The sequence below is a fragment of the Limulus polyphemus genome, unplaced genomic scaffold (genome assembly GCF_000517525.1).
Source record: "Limulus polyphemus unplaced genomic scaffold, Limulus_polyphemus-2.1.2 Scaffold7688, whole genome shotgun sequence".
In the NCBI taxonomy this organism is placed as follows: domain Eukaryota; kingdom Metazoa; phylum Arthropoda; class Merostomata; order Xiphosura; family Limulidae; genus Limulus; species Limulus polyphemus.
This window is the reverse complement of record NW_013673298.1, coordinates 8630-11698: the sequence shown is the minus strand read 5'-3', so window position 1 is coordinate 11698 and position 3069 is coordinate 8630.

Genomic DNA, 3069 nt, shown 5'->3' with positions numbered 1-3069 from the left:
ACTACGCAATGGACTATCTATGTTCTGCCCACCACGGGTATTGAAATCCGGATTCTAGCGTTGTAATTCCTCAGACATTCCGCTGTGCCACTGGGGGGGGGGGAACACATGTGTAATGTGTAAATCGTGTGTTTTAAATAACCGCTTATTCTTTCTCTCTGGGATAAAGTAAAAAAAAATCATCCAATAAATATTTATTTTTTTATATTGAGACTGATCTGGAAACCGAAATTTACAAAGTAAACTACTGTGTGGTCCATGATTTTAACTGTAAGGAAACAGTTTTCAAAGATTATAATTCGTGTGACGAATTTTATAAATTCTTATTTGCGAAAGAACATAAAAATTATACAGCTATAGCACATAATATGAAAGGTTTTGATGGGCAGTTTATCTTAAATTATCTTATTCATCAAGGGATAACGCCTGACATTACAGTAAATGATGGAACAATTATGGTTATTACTGTTAAAAGTCTGATAATTAGAATAATCGACTGTTATCATTGTTCTGAAAAACTCTTGGTTTAAAAGATCCACAGAAAGGATATTTTAAACATAAAATCAAATCAAGAATATTGAGGACATGTGCCAGATTTTACTCCCCCAACAAAAGTTCCTGGATTGGTACAGTCAGCGACAAAAGGAAGAATACATCTTTGACTTTCAAGAAGAGATGTACAGGTAAGAAAAAATAAGACAATAAATGTTGATTCTTATTTTTAAATTTTTGAAAGATTTTTCTCATAAATTTTGTTGAAATTTATAATTATCATTTTTTTTCTTTAGGTACTCCCGATCAGACGAATATATACTCCAATGGTGTCGTCTTCAATTCAGGGAAGAGTTTCTACGACATCGTCCATTGGTGCTGTATGCATGGCTATATACAGAAGTAAATCTATACCACCATGATCGATAGTTCTCGTACCTAATCACGGATACTTTACGACCAACAACTACAAGGGTTAGATTATGTAAGAAAAGCTGAGGGGGTCAAGATCCAACATGCACTTAATTGTGGTAAGAAGCAAATCCTAATTATAGAGTTGACCGATTAAGTAAGGAACAAAACACAATCTATGGGTTTTCAGGTGTTACTACCATGAGTAAAGTACATGTTATGATTCTGATATACAGAATGTAGCTCGATATAGATTTATTTTAGAAAGTATGCATTAGAAAAACAAGAACAAGTGGAAGTTCTAGTATACAAGGTCATGACAATATGGGAACATGGGTTTAAGAAAACGAAATCTAATGATTCAGGCTTAATAAATTTCCTTATGGACCATACAATAGTTTCTTGCCTGGATGTAAGAGATGTCTTCTATGGAGGGAGAGTCAATGCGACAAGACTTTTATATGATATAAACGAAGTAGAAAATATCAAGTATGTGGACTTTACATCATCATATCCATGGACAAACCACATACTGTGAGTATCCGGTTGGACACCCTACCATAATAAAAACAAATTTCTTTGATTTAAAAGAGGATTTTGGAGTCATGAAATGTAAAATCCTAGCCCCAATGAAACTCCATCATCTAGTTTTACCATTTAGAAGTAATGGTAAACTAACCTTTCCTTTATGAGGATCATGTGTGGAATCCGGATCACCACCACCAGGTAACCATTGTGATGACAAGAGAGTGGATACTAGATAGTAAGAATATATGACATTTATAATTTTTCATGTCAAGTCTAGAGATCTTTCTAAGAACTATATTGATATGTTTCTTAAAGAAAGAAAGTTCTGGTTGGAATATTATGTTGATCAATATAACGAAAATAAAGTAGTGTAACTGAACCCTGAAAATATTGTTTTTAATCCAGGAAAAAGGTCAGTTGTAAAATTATGTTGGGGACGTTGAGGTGTGTCTGAGAACAAACCACAACTTACCTATGTAACATCTGTTAAAGAATATCATTCATTAATGAACGATAATACGAAGAAGATAACAGATGCTACACTGATTAATGTAGAAGTAATAGCTCTTCATCAGAAACAGAAACATGAATATCTGCCCAGATACAACATCTTTCTAGCAAAACAGCACATGCACGTCTGAAGTTATATCACACGTAAGAGAAGTATTGTCTACATTTCAAAGGATCTAACGATCCACCTCTAGGGGATTATCTTGACGATCCACCTCTAGGAGATTATCTTGGCGAGTGTACAGTTTAGTCACTGGATGTGTTTTTGTTCAAACAACTATTTTCGAGTAAATATCTTTCAGATGCTGATCGTCAGTGGAAATAGGTTACATGTTACATTAATCTAATTCCATGGAAATCTGGTAACGTCGACTATCCCTACCTGTGGAGTGTGGCTAGATTGTTGAGAGAGAACTTTACCACCGTTTATACAAAAGGGAGAGAGAAAGCCGAGATACTCAGAAGTCTGCTGAAAATTCCTTGTTACAATCTGGAATTGGTTGAATGCTCTACGATTAATCAACTTCCAAAATCGACTCTGTTCTGTCCATTTCATATTAACAATTATTATCACTGTAGTGTGAAACAATAGATGTTATATCTAAATGGGTGTATAAATAGTTTATATATGTTATACTCACAACCTCTTTCACTTATTCATCATGACACTTAGAATTAAAACACATCAACAGTTGCTACGTGCATTACCTAAAGCTACACGTATACAGATTAAAGGAATAATTACCTGAGTTAAAAATGAAACTTAAAATTAAAAATCAGAAACTTAGACAATACAGTTTGTTATTGAGAGAGTTGGCTGTCAATAAAACATCAGTTAAACAGAAAAGTAACTTGCTAATACAGAAAGGAGGGTTTTTACCATTACTCGTAGCACCAATAATTTCATTATTTGGTGGTTTGGCAGGACGGCTATTGGTAAAGCTGTTGGAATCTAAAAAATATGGCAAAACGAATGTTCTCGTTCCAAAGTTTATGGAAGACCAGTACATAAAATATTAAACTCTATAAATACAAAATGATACGTCACCCGTAGACGATAAAGCAAAGATGATAAATTAGCTACAACAACTTCATCGGACCTTTCATTTGCAAGTCATGGAACCCATT